Raw genomic sequence first — 13,077 nt, 5'->3', positions numbered from 1 at the left:
ACAGGAATGAGTATATTTACCATACTTAGACTGGAAGTGCCATAGTAACTGATTTCATAAGGAAGCACTGTGATTATATATTCCTGGAATCTACAAGACCTGAAAAAGTTGGAGAACATTTATCTAGAGTCCATATTTAAGCAACATCAGATCTAACATAACATGTAAATACAGATTCTGTCACCCATACCAGTACCCTACTCCACAAGTGGTTCTGATGGGTCTACCCATAAAGTATTACTCATTGTGAGCAATGGTGGCTGAATCTGGCCCCAGGCTGTAAATGTCAATTAAGCAAAAATGTTTATTATATACAACCAAATAGGTGTGCAAAGGATTACATATGCTTCAAGATAGACTGACATACGGTCCATAAAATTAAGCACATATATAACTCTACAGGATCAGGTCCTAAGAGGTAAACAACAACCTTTGTAAGGGTTCACATTTCTGCTACAAAGTATGGTAGACTGATTTTCCCGTGCATACAGCCTGTTCTCTCTTGTGCACTTGTGTTATCTGTTCATTCTCTCTCTCTCATCACCCTCTCTATGCAGGAAAAAAAACCCATCGTTGCACAGCTATCTTACTGTCATCTATTATTCAAGAAAGGTCTCATTGAATAAATGTCTGTTCAGAGGCTCTAAACAAATTTCATTTCTGAACACCAGTGTCTGCAGCCCAGCGGGCTATTTCAGCAAGATAAGATCACACATTTAATCAAACGCTTCAAAAAAGAAATACACACCAAGTTTGCTTAATAACGTCAAATAATAAAAGTGCAGTGTTGACGGCATACTAATTTTTTAGTGTTCTTTCTTCTTTGAGGGTTGACTCAATAGCCAAGGTCAAGCGTACATGGGATTTCTACTAATTAGGGTTTCTGGTAAGTGCTGGCTACTCTCTGGAGCTGTCTTCTCAAGCCACTTAACCATAGTTTTGCCCAAAACTGTGGCAGTCCCTCTTCATTTTAATGAAACAGCTGCACACATTCTATCCAAGTATGACTGCCATAAAGGCCTAACACAATGGAGTCCTAGTCCAGGATTGACGCTCTTAGGCATTGTGATATAATTAATTTGTGTTAACAACACCATTGCTAAATCAATATATTGTGTGTAGATTGATGACAGAATTAACAACCTTAGTAGTTAATAAGGAACCACCAACATCAATGGCTGCATAGCTGTTATTACATGTAGGTAAGTTACAAAAAAGAGCTCTCCTTTCTCAATCGCCCACTCATTATTTGGCTACAGCTTCTGTTGAGGTAAGCTGGAGCTTTGGTTAAGTAAGGAATCGTGGCCAGAACACACAATGTGAGCTTTGCCATTTATTTTGACTAAAGCAAGACTATCCCCTAAGAACAGCAGGAATCAGCCCAGCAATTCTGGACTTTATGATCTGCACCAGTCAGGCCAGATTTCCATTATGTGGTGTGATGGGGTGGAGGGATAGCTCAGTGGTTTGAGCACTGGCCTGCTAAACTCAGCGTTGTAAGTTCAATCCTTAAGGGGGCCATTTGGGATCTGGGGCAAAAATTGGGGAGTGGTCCTGCTTTGAGCAGGGGGTTGGACTAGCTGACCTCCTGAAGTCCCTTCCAACCCTGGTATTCTATGATTCTATGGAGATAAAGTAGTCACCAATAGAAGTCTGCATGATATACAGGCTAAGTCTATGATCTAATTTTTCATGTTTCCAGCAATGCTAGAGACAGACACTGTGATCTGCTTTGCCTCAAAACTACATGAGTTTTGGAGCAAATCTGGAGATCCTTACTCTGGGCCAAATTGCAACCCCTACATCTGTGGGATTCTCTACACCCAGAGCTCTCCCTCCCCCACAAATTTCTCAGGAGGGTGTTCTATGGATACTGAGATCCACATGGTGGAAGGGGCTGAGTAGGTGGGGCCAGATTTATGGGGGGAAAACAAACTGACTCCTTCCAAAGATCAGGATGGAAGAATAATACAGACTCAAACTGTATTATCTTCCACTGCAACAGGGAGCCCCCTTAACGGTGTACTCAGGGCCATGAGGTGTCTGCTGCAGGAACCCTGTCACACATTCTCCAAGGGAACCATACTGCAACAGGGCACTCACTGGAGACCCAGGTTTTCCCACAGGAAGGGACCATCAGACCCTCTGGTCTGACTCAGGTAAACTGCTCATAAAGTCATTAGAGCTGTGCCTAATAAGGCCAGAGTAAAAACTGAGGGCCAGATCCTGTCTCACACCAAGTACTACCTTACTCCTCAAGTATACTCCTGCTGAAATCAATGGGATTTCTCACAGAGTAAGGTGTTCTACTCAGCTTCAGGGGAACAGAGTCTGACTCTGAAGAAAGAACAGCAGGATTGAGCCTTTGACAGATAGGGGATGTATATCTGCATTTCTTGGCAAATTAGGAGTGCTAGAACACTACTCTTGTTTTGTGTGTGAAGTCCAAGGTTCCAAAATTAACACTGTTCTACGTGGAAGGGCCATCTTCCACACGGTGTTTGTTATACATACTATCTACAGGCAAGTCCTGATGGGTCAATCCATTTCTAATGATCCACCAAGTACACTACAGTACTAACTGATTATTACAATTTACCTCTCCATAAAGCAAGCTGAGAGCTATTTAAAACACCTCTCAGACTGAATTTGGCATAAGAATGCATACATCACTTTGGAACCAAGGTTTAAAAAACAATATTTAATTTTTAATATTTCTTCCCCCCCCCAAAAAAAGAAAATTTATATCCATTAAAGATAATAGAAATGACCTCCCACTGCAGCAGCTTTACACTATGAAACATCAATGATGTATCACGCACACACTATTCACTTCCTCTGGAAGAAAACAGAGTACAGACTGTATTCTAATGACTCAAGGCCCAGATTGTGACATCTTCACTCACACTGAGTATAACCTTACATCACAAACTGTCCTATCAATGGGGCTACATGAGGAGTAAGGTACTACTCAATGTCAGTAAATACATCAAAGCCAAGCCTAACACAGCTATCCATTTGGCATAGTCTCCAATACCCTATTATTATTGAAAAATACAGATGCAACTAAATAAAATACATACAATAGGAACCAAGGGTTTCATGTTATATGGCAGACATTTTTGGTACAAAAAATGTAGTATTTAGGGCTCATTGAAAAGAAAGAAAGAAAAAAAAAAGGATAGCCATCCTCCGTGAAGTAATTGATAGGAATTTGCAGCATTTTGAACTGACAAAGTGTCAGACAGTGACACAAATACTGGCAAAAACGCTGTGAAAGCAAAAGAGTTAAACATAATCTTTGAAACCCTCTTCAGTTCTACCCAGCGGTGAAATCTATTCACAAAAATGACTATGAGGACTCTCCCCCCTTTTGCCCCCACCAGCCTTTGGAATAGCTTTGAGGGAAGGAAGGTGAAAAAAAACAGGGAGCCATTGAAAAATCTCCTTACGGGGTCAGCTGTCAATGGAATGCATTTTAGTATTCAGGATACCCACCCATGCAGAACATCAAAAACTGGGCTTTGGTCCCTCCCCTATTCTCACAGGCTTAAGCTAATGCTCAGTTTCTGGAGCTGTACTGAATAGCAACACACACTGCCTCTGCGGGACTTGTAAACAGCAATACAAGCCAATCAAACAGAATGGGGGTGTAGTTTCTACTTCATGTTTCCCTTTTCTTGTGGCATACTCTAGCACAACAAATTTGGTACATTAAAAAAGGTCAACTGCTCCAAAGCTCCGTGTGTTACAGCCTTTCCCTCATCCCAGTGGGCAAGCAGACCTATACATATATGGATATAGCCGTTTAATTTAAATGTTTTATCCCCAGCTTTTAAAAACATGTTATTCATTTCTGCATAAAAAGAGAAATTTGCTTATTTCAGATTTAAACCTGTATAACTCTGGAACTCCTGTAGTACCTTTCTGATTTAAATCCTCTTTGAAATCTGAGATGCAAGGTCTCATCTTGATTTACAACAGTGATGTAAGCAAACTTTTTTGGGGTAAGAGTGCCATCCACTGAAGGAATCCCTCAAATCTTTTTTTTTTTATTTTTTTTTCTGCCGATTTCCAATTAACTTCAGTAGTACAAAGCTTAAAAAGCTGGTGATAAACTTGAAAGCAAAACATGGTTTGTACACAAAAGTCCTGGTACTGTCAAAATGATGTGTCACTGTCCGTTTTTTAAATCGTTTTTTTCCCCCAAAGTTTTCCGTAAGATTCATGGCTCTTTGCAATGTATCCCTCAGCTGAAGTCAATCCTGGGATGCCACCATTAGTAGCTGTGAAATTTACATTCATGATGAGATTACAGTTCCAATCGCATTCCAGTTGAAGCTAGCTGAAAAATTCCCATTGACCACAATGGAAGATGGACTGGGTCCAATCACTCCCGAGTGGAAAGAGGCTGCAGGAGTATATAAACAAGGGCCAACACAGACTTCAAGGAAATCTGTGGCTCCTCAGTGCTTCGGAAAATTGCGCCACTTTTAAAATCAGTGCTTAAATTTGGATGAATAACTTCACTCAGCCATGTTTGAGCATTTTGACCCAAGATTTTCTTTTCTTCATACCTACATCTTTAACACATAAGGGAAGGGACAAAGGAAAAAATAAAAAGCAAGACATTTTCTCTCCACACAATTCTCTCCATGAAGCACTGAAAGCATCTTAAAAACAGAAAACAGAGAGCTATAGCTTCTCCACTAGCAGCAATTTGTTTCCATTTTCAATAGTCAGAATGAAAAATAACGTTACCTCATGTCTAACAGAAATCACTGGATTAGCCCAGCGTTCCTATCCCTCTAACAGAGGGTCCCCTTCAAAAGTTCAAACAGCAGATTTACATCTGTAATTAGCTACTTGGCTGGTGAGTGGGGGGGATGGGTGGAAGGGTCATTCGGGAGAAGACTGATATCTTTTAAAACACATACTACATAATGTTTTTAAAATCATTATACACACACACACACACACGTAGTTTACGGGAGATTTACAAATTGCTCAGAGGTTCACCTCCTTTAGGACAGTCTTCAGAACAGGAGAAATCAGCTTTTGGGGCACTGGAATCAAACATTTCAACTCCTTAGGAGGGACCTAATTATAACAGAGCCACTTATATTCACACACTTTAAATCAGTAATCATCCAAAGACCTTCATGCCAATATACTGTCCCAGTGACTTCAGTGTGACTCCGCATGGTCATAAAATCACAATCATGGAGATTCCTTTATAGAATCAGGCCCTTTAGTCTTGATGCTTGACTTAAGTTTCAGAAACATTCAATTCCCATAGCTGTGTTCAGATACAGTGGGTCAGATTCTCAGATGGTGTAATCAGCATATGCCAATTTATACCAGTTGAGGATCTGGCTTAATCTGCTCAAAGCAAATGCAGTGAGAAAAATTAAACCAAGGGCCCAACCTTGTATCCATTGAAGTCAAAGTTTTGCTATTGACTACAATGGAAGTTAGATTTGAAGTATTCAGTTTATAATTACTAGAATTCCTCCTGCTTAATCACTGAAATGTTGACTGTGTTATTTTTACCAAATAAAAGGTATCATTTCATAAAATTGACATTGTTATGCAATATCTTAACAGATGCTATGTAAACTTAATGACAATTAGGCATTTAAGTTACATGTGTAATTTAATATCGGACTCACTGCTTCTAAATACAGCTTTACTCTCCTCCGAGCAACATTCCTTTCATGACCCATGAAATGCAACCTATCTTGATTTTCATTTATATGTTCTCACTATAGTTTTAAAAATACACAGATCAGACTTCAAGGTCTCAATTATTTACACTGGTTCATTAAGACTGAAATATTGCTTCTTACAAGGATATTATATCAACTCCTAGAACAGAGATGCTGAAAATATATAGAAATACATTTGAAACAATACTGTAGCTAGGTTTCAGAGTAACAGCCGTGTTAGTCTGTATTCGCAAAAAGAAAAGGAGTACTTGTGGCACCTTAGAGACTAACCAATTTATCTGAGCATAAGCTTTCGTGAGCTACAGCTCACTTCATCGGATCCGATGAAGTGAGCTGTAGCTCACAAAAGCTTATGCTCAGATAAATTGGTTAGTCTCTAAGGTGCCACAAGTACTCCTTTTCTTTTTACTGTAGCTAGGTCTCCTTTTAGTGTCAGTCCTTTTCAATTTTGATCAATAGATATTCTTTTCTCCATCTTGACTGTTCATTCTAAGTGGTTCCAAAAAACCAGAAACTGAAGACTTGATCTGTGTTAGGTTTCCTAGCTGAATTTGTTTCAATTGCACACAATATATTCTACAGACTATGCTGTCAGATGTTGGGCACTTCTGTACTGAAGTGTTTAACTACAGATGATGTAGTAGAAGAAGTCACAATATTTTCCAACAGCTCAAGTTTTCAACAAAATGATCTGTTGGTTTATATGTTCAAATATATACTCATGCGCATACATATATATTATACACACACGCACCCACCTTCCAACCCCCAAGGTCCAATCCAACTCTTGCTGAACTCAACAGTATTCCCTTAGAAGAGTGTGCAAATTGTTTGAAGTATAAATGAAAAAACGTGGCAATGAAATTCTGATTAACTGGTGGCAGAACTGCAATATTGTATTCTATTAATTTGTACCATACCATGATCCGCAACAAAGACATTTAAAAATGTGTTTTGTTTTAGTCTATGTACACCAAGTTATCCCAGTCTCTCCTAGAGGAAATGAATGGTGGTTTCAATCAGTTAGGATAAATCCCATTGGACAGTGCTGTTGTACAATCAAAAAGGTAGTCCAGAAAAGAGAAACTTAACTTTTGATTGCTTGCCAAGCAAGATTCTACCCTACCATAAACAAACCTTTGGTGTGCTAATTGACCAACACATCCATCCTGCAGCTGAAATTGGAAGCTGGCTTCGTGCTTCAAGTTCCTCATATACACCACTGAATGGAGGAACTCACAATTTGCACAATGGGCCCATCAATTTATCAAATTTCTTTTCTGCCTCACATCTCCCAGTTGGCCCCATACTGCCATAGATACTTAATTACAGGCTCTAACCTCGCATTAAATTCAATAAAAGTTTTGCCACTGGTGACTTTAGAGGGAGCAAGAACACATTTACATATGCACTCTACACAAAGCGTAGTCTGGAATGAAACTGCTTCTTGCTGACATTAATGAAGAATTTGTAGCTAGAAGCCAGTATTCATTGGGGACAACAAAACTTAAAATCAAGTTGGTCCCTGCACAAGCCAACTTTAAAGCACCATGGCCAGCATACAGAAATATGACAAATGACAAGTGTTTTAAACTAGGTATCTTGTGCATTACTCCAACTACAGCTAACTCAGAGCTACAGTACGGACAATGGAATACAATTTTAGGCTGTGAGGAATCACATCAAAGATTTGAGTATAAGTCAGTTTCTCTATAGATAAATAGCCAAGACTTTAAAAGTGGGTGCCTATGGTCAGGCTCCTACAGCTCTGTTTAGGCACCTAAAGTAGGTGGCCTGATTTTCAGATGTACTGAGCACACAGAAGCTCTGAGTGTCTTCAAAAATCAGTGGTTACCGCTGGATGCTCAACGCCTGTGAAAATTAGCAAAAAGAAAAGGAGTACTTGTGGCACCTTAGAGACTAACCAATTTATTTGAGCATAAGCTTTCGTGAGCTACAGCTCACTTCATCGGATGCATACCGTGGATGCATACCACAAGTACTCCTTTTCTTTTTGCGAATACAGACTAACACGGCTGTTACTCTGAAACCTGTGAAAATTAGAAAACTTGCAAAGGTGTCTACATAAGGAGTTAGGAGCTGTAACTTGAAAAGCTTGCCAAACACCAGTTGTGAAAACTTTGTATCAGAGGCTGGCATAGCCATACTTAAGGATGACAAAGAATGTTCCAGTGTTCTACAAATATCCCATAGGAGAGTAAATGGCTACAAACAAAGCCTAGAACATGGTTCTTCACACTGTAAACATTTAAATTTTTATATATAGATATGGATAGAGTGCATTTTCAGTATTCTTGCTATAGCTACTGGGCAGCTGTAGGAGGAAAAAGACATCAGCAGAGAACAGCTAGAAGTTCAAGGAACTGGAGTGAGGTCATTTGAGTTCTTACACATGTAGTAAGTGCCTCTTAATCCCACTACAACAACCAGCCCAACCAATGACAACAGCAAAAGAAAAGGAATACTTGTGGCACCTTAGAGACTAACAAATTTAGAAACAGCAAAAGAGTGGCAGGTCTCTGTGCGTCTCTATGCTATTCAACAGCCCCAGAATTCTCCCCAATAAGCTACTAAGATTATGAGACCCAGCACTCAGCATGACCTAAGCATCTCTGAGATCAAATTTTTAGTATTATTTCTGGATTTTCCCTAGATAGAGCATACCAAGAGAATGAGTTTTCTAGCCAGAATCACCCTAGATCCTAGCATCGACCCTCTCACATCTACTGAGCAAATTAATTTTTTCAAAGAAAAATACAGAGCCAGCACTCATGTGAAAAACTTAAATGAACTGACTGCACTCCAGGTAACGTTTCTGGCCAAAAATCCACACTACACACCCTGTCTCTTCCTATAAGCCCTTTCTGCTGTCTCAGTCCCACCTCCCTCACCTGTCTTTGCACCTTATTTCAGGTATGGACAGTGTAAAATAAACCTCTAATAATGCACACCAGCCCTCCCGCTTCTCCCCACATGCACTTAGACCATATTGTTCATGAAATGTCCCCAGTTCTAGCAAGCATTCCCGTTCCAATGACCACACTCTTCTCTATACCTCATACTTGTTTTTATTGGCACTGTACTTATTCATGCTTCCAACGTGAAAAATCCTCAGGGCAGGGAATATATTTTTGGTTGGACACACTGACTAAGTGTATAAGTCAGGCACGCTATACAAACGTCAAATACTAATACAGTTTGCCCATCCTTAATTCTTAATTGTTTCGTAGATTAGTCACTTCCATAAATCCTAAATGAATTAGAAAATAATGGAAACAAATCTATTTTAATGTTCTTCAATCTTCTCAGATCAACAGAAATTATTTTTAATAAAATAACAGTGTTGGCTAAAGAGGTCCATGCCACACCTTTATAAACTCAACAAAAAGGAGACTGAACAAAGCACACACCTCCAAAAAAACCCATTAAATGTAAGAGGCCACATCTAGCACAAGTATTTTTAAAGATCTTCCAATTTAGGCTTCATGGAAAGAATAATCTGGTTTCTCTCACAAGGCTGTGAAATACCTTGAGAAGCTTTGTAATTTACTATGTTGTAACACGTGCAAAATGTACCACTGTCCAGTCAGTAGATTCAATGGGAGGTCTCACATCTTCACCTAAACTCTGCTCACATTTTACATGTACCTAAGGAAGCAATCACTTCTTTTATCGTCTGCAGACAATAGAACCAACTGTATCTCAGGGAAGCAACAGGGTGTGTGCTGTATTCTTTAATTAACAAGATCAGTTGGGGAACAAAACTCAAGCACTCCTACCACATCACCTTCGGCTAAACCCTACAACAGAGATGGACACAACCCAGATGACATCACAACCTGTGGAATGTATGAATACTATGGAACACATGCTGCTAGGAAACAAAGGACATTGATGATACCAAATCTTCAAATGTACAGCCTTGGACACACTTAGGATAAATTTTCTAGATTGAGAAACAAATCATTCCATGTTCCCTCAACAACCAACTCCTATCTTGAGCAGAAAAACAGCAGAAGGGAGAATTGGTAACCTTACGCTTGCTAAACAGTATTAAATTGCTTATATATTCAAAAATTATAGCTCACTGTTTTTCTGCGGCTAACCTGCCTTGCAATTAAACACGCTTTATACTAATATTAAATGTTTTGTCTCCCCCATGCATTCCAAAAGATAAACTATATCTTAATTAATCTGAGTGAGGGGTGAGTCAAAATTCAATATTTTCCTTTTAAGAACCTCAGAACATGTGGAAATCGATATGCAAAGGATTTGCATCTGTGTTCATTTTGTTGTTGTTTTGGTTTGGTGTAGTAACAGGAGACAATACAGTTACCTTTAGTACTTTATGCTAAATAAGGAAAACAGACTTATAACAAACACCAAAACAGCAGCAGTTTGAATCACAACAAAGGGATTGTATCACCACTATTAATATTGTGGCTAATGAAATTTGAGGTGAGTTGTTCTACCTTAAGAAAAACAAATCATAATAGAGCACTAACCTTAAGTTTGTAACCAAACACTGACACTGATACATGGAATTTTCTCTCTTCTTGCTGTTAAATAAGTACAGGGTAGATTTTTCTCTTTTTTGGAGAGCGGTCCCTTTAAATCGTACACCTTATATAGCCCATAAAACTGTAGAACAATTTTTCCAAAATGAATACACAGTGGAAGCATTTTTGTACCCCGAACCCTGGAAATTATGATATATTGGCTCCACAAAACACACACTATTTCTCAATATCAAACAGCTAGTATTGGCTACGCTCTCTTACTAGATAGCGTTTCAAAATGATAACGGAGAAGCCTCCAAAAGACTTCACTGAAGAATGATTTTTTTTCTTGGCTTGGTTTTGAAAATCTTGATCTAATGCTTTGGAATAATCCGTGCAAAAATACAGAAAGCAATCATAAACTAGCAGGCTGCCTATCTGCCTTATAGCAAGACACAGAAGGCATTTTCCCCCTTTCCCTGTCTCTTCCCATCTCCACATTTCCTAAGCAACTGACTGCATGGAATCCAAACCGGGAGTGCAAGAATTCTAATACTTCCTCACCAGTAATGTGAATGGGAAAGTAAATACAACAGACATCAGTTGTTTTGCCTGTAGCTACGATTGTTACAGAGATACACAGCAATTCCTTTTTTCGGCTGTTTACAAATTGTTTTAACTACCACAGAGAAAAATCACACATGAAGCCTACCCGAGAGGTTCCTTTTATACCTACCTCCTAATCTCTCTCGCAAAATATAAACATCTGTGCATCTGGGGGTGGGGGGGTGTGAACAAAACAACCTATCCCGGGCTATACTGTTGCCATTGGCGACATTGTACTTAAGTCTGTTAATGAGATCCAGCCCTCGAAGACAAAATCCCAGGGACACAGTGCAGATTTTGGGGCACTGCACCTAACATCTTCACGAGCACTAAATGCGCCGAGCTTTGTTAGACTAGAATATGCGGACGGGTTCCTCTACCGGGCTCACCGCCTGTACTAATCAGCAGCCGTGCAACCAGATTTCCAAGTTAAACAGTCACAGGATGATTGCAAGGGAACAGCAAATAAACAATTAAATGGGCAAATAAAACGAGCGCTCAAGAAAGGGATGCAATTTTCATCCTCCACCCTTCTGTGCCGGCCCCTCTTGCTCACATCCCTCGCTCTGCTGTACGCCAGTCCTGCTCCCGTAGCCGGTAAAAGGGGCTGCTTCAAAATCCAGATCTCCAAGGGAGGAGGGGGGACAGGCTTTGATGGCTCTTAAAATCCTTAAGACACCTCAGCCGTGTCTCTCTCCCAGTGCCGGGTGAGGAGGTGCCCGGAAAGGCTGGGAAAGGTAGGATGGAAACCCCTCTTCCCCCACCCCTCAGCTCAGCAGCATGCACGAATATCCCCGCTCGCCGCCCGGGAAAGCGGTGGCTTACTGGGGCCACCCTTCCTCGCATCCCTCCCTGCCTCCAGCCACGGATGGGTTTGCACAGCCGGCATTTCGCAGGAGAACACCGACCAACCCAGCGGCCAGGCGCGGTGCCTTGCCTCGGAAGCCGGAAAAGGGGAGGCGGGGGGAGGAAAAAATAAAATAAAAACCCATCGCCCCCCCCCCCCAGTGTGCGCCGCCCCTCCCTGTCGCCCCATCACCTGCACAGCTCCCAGCCGGCCGGGCGCCCAGGCACTGCCCGCGGCGCAGCACCGCCCGCCGGCGCCCCGAGATGCGCACAGCGCTATTTCCAGGACAACCCACGCTCCGGGCGAAAACTACCCTGGGGGACCCACGCCGTGCAGCGCCCCCCGGGGGGGTGGGGGGGGAGGCGGGACTCCTGCGCTCCGCCGGGGGCCGAGGCAGGAGAAGGCGACGGGGGGGGGGAGCATTTAGGGGCAGTTACCTTCAGTCCTCGCCCGGTCCTGGGCGCTCCGTCCCCATCCGCTCCTCAGCAACCTGCAGCGGCGGCGAGCTGCCTCCACCAGCCGGCCATGGGAGCCGGGCGGCCGCTGGGTCCCAGCCCCCCGCACGCAGCACCGGGGTGGGGGGGGCTAAGCACGGAAACGTGGAGGGGGAGGAGGGGGGAATAACCCCAAGTCGCTCCCTCGCCTGCTGGCCCCTGCGAGGGGCGGGCGCTGCCGGGGAGCCCGGCGCCCTCCTGGCCTCCCCGCTCCGCGGCTGGCCCCCCTTCGGGGCGAGGTTACGGCCGCGGCCGGCGGCCCCGCGCACCCCCCGGAGCAGAGCAGCGGCTGGGCTGCGGCAGAGTCATGCCCCGGGCGGCCGCCGCTCGCGGAGAAAAGACGCCGCCGCCGCGGAGAGACCACGGGGAAAAACCATCCCCCCGCCCCCTTCCCCCGCCGGGCTCAGAGCCCCCGTCCCCGCCGCGCGGCCGCCGCGCTCCGCATGGGGCCGCCGGGGGCCCCCCGCCTGCCTGCCGCCCCTTCCCCCGCAGAGCCCACCCCTGCCTGGGCGGCGTGCGCCGAGGGGGGCTCGGCTTAGCGAGCCGGGCAGCTGCGGGCGGGCGGGAGCCGCCGCCGCCGCCTCCTCATCGCCGGGCAACCAGCCGCCGCCTGCAGCCCCGCAGCGAGCGAGCGAGCGAGCGCGCGAGCCGGGCTGGGGACGCGGGAGGGCGGCGCGGAGCCGAGAGCCAGCCGGCGGCCGCACGCAAAACCCGGCTCCGGAGCTCGTGCTGGCTGCGCGGACGCGGGCTCCACCTACCGCGCGGCACGCGCACTGAGGGGGGCGCCCCCCCCCGCCCCAAGTTCCTTCGATGGGGCAGGAGTCGGGCTAGGGCTCCGGGGGCAGCCTGAATCCGGGCTTAGGGTCTGAGGTCCTGGCGTG

General features: G+C 43.8%; 1 protein-coding gene across 29 annotated transcripts in view; it reads right to left on the bottom strand.

The window, feature by feature from the left end:
- ADGRL3 (adhesion G protein-coupled receptor L3) overlaps window positions 1–12,565 on the bottom strand; it is an 821,427-nt gene extending 808,862 nt beyond the window's left edge. For 19 of the 29 annotated variants that reach the window (XM_073340228.2, XM_073340229.2, XM_073340198.2 and 16 more), the window contains exon 1: window positions 12,140–12,565. The gene's annotated coding sequence lies outside the window, so the exon portion shown is untranslated. Of the gene's footprint in view, window positions 1–10,985; window positions 11,260–11,894; window positions 11,916–12,139 lie in introns of those variants that run through there. The other 10 variants (XM_073340212.2, XM_073340214.2, XM_073340217.2 and 7 more) reach the window with 3 other exon arrangements.
- Window positions 12,566–13,077: the final 512 nt, after the last annotated feature.

Source organism: Lepidochelys kempii, chromosome 4, assembly GCF_965140285.1.
Source record: "Lepidochelys kempii isolate rLepKem1 chromosome 4, rLepKem1.hap1, whole genome shotgun sequence".
Lineage (NCBI taxonomy): Eukaryota > Metazoa > Chordata > Testudines > Cheloniidae > Lepidochelys > Lepidochelys kempii.
Note: the sequence above shows the minus strand (reverse complement) of the source record. Positions and strands in the feature narration are given on the sequence as shown.